The sequence below is a fragment of the Apium graveolens genome, chromosome 9 (assembly GCF_009905375.1).
Source record: "Apium graveolens cultivar Ventura chromosome 9, ASM990537v1, whole genome shotgun sequence".
Lineage (NCBI taxonomy): Eukaryota > Viridiplantae > Streptophyta > Magnoliopsida > Apiales > Apiaceae > Apium > Apium graveolens.
Window position 1 is genome coordinate 89281325 of NC_133655.1, and position 791 is coordinate 89282115.

The following is a 791-nucleotide window of genomic DNA, read 5'->3' on the forward strand; positions in this document are numbered from 1 at the left end:
CCAACTTCCTAATCCACCTTACATAATTGTTTTGTGTTTCGATTAATCATTTACGGGTCTCAATTATGGTCTCAAAGTTACTCAAGGTTTCCCTTTCTCTCCCTAGGGCCTTCCCGGCCGGTTCGCTCGCGAAACGCCATTACTTAAAATGGTCGTTTCTCCTAAACCGTAAATCGGATCTAAGCGAACGACATATCAAAACAAATCTTGAATCATAAAATTTCTAAGCATGGTAATGGTAAGTTCATGGCAGTGAGTGTTCGGGTGTAAAAGTCATGCACAAAAAAGTCTAAGGAAAATTGGGCATTACGACGGCTATAACTTAGCGATTCCCAAATTTTACCAAATCAATTCAATATCAAACCACCACCAATCAACACCATTCCACCATCATTCAACCACAATACAAGATCATTCAACCATAACTCAAGATCTCAACTTATTCATCTAAACCAAGTCAAAATGTGACCTAGAACTTCAAATCCAACAATCATCACTCCTAACTCCAAAATCAACAAAACCACTTACTAAACAAAGCTCTAAACATGAGTACACCCATTACACTAACCCATCATCTAAACATTGGGAAATCTAACCAAAAAAAACTTAAGACTAAGGGTTTGAGAAGTTATACCTTCCTTGGAGAGTGGAGAATCACTTAGGGAGCCTTGAACCACTAATTATCTCTACTAAGCTTGGATCTAGAAGAAAACATAAGAAAACACAGAATTAGTTTCTTGAAAACACTATTCATCAAGAACTTTGATGAATTGATTAGCTTAGTAAACCTT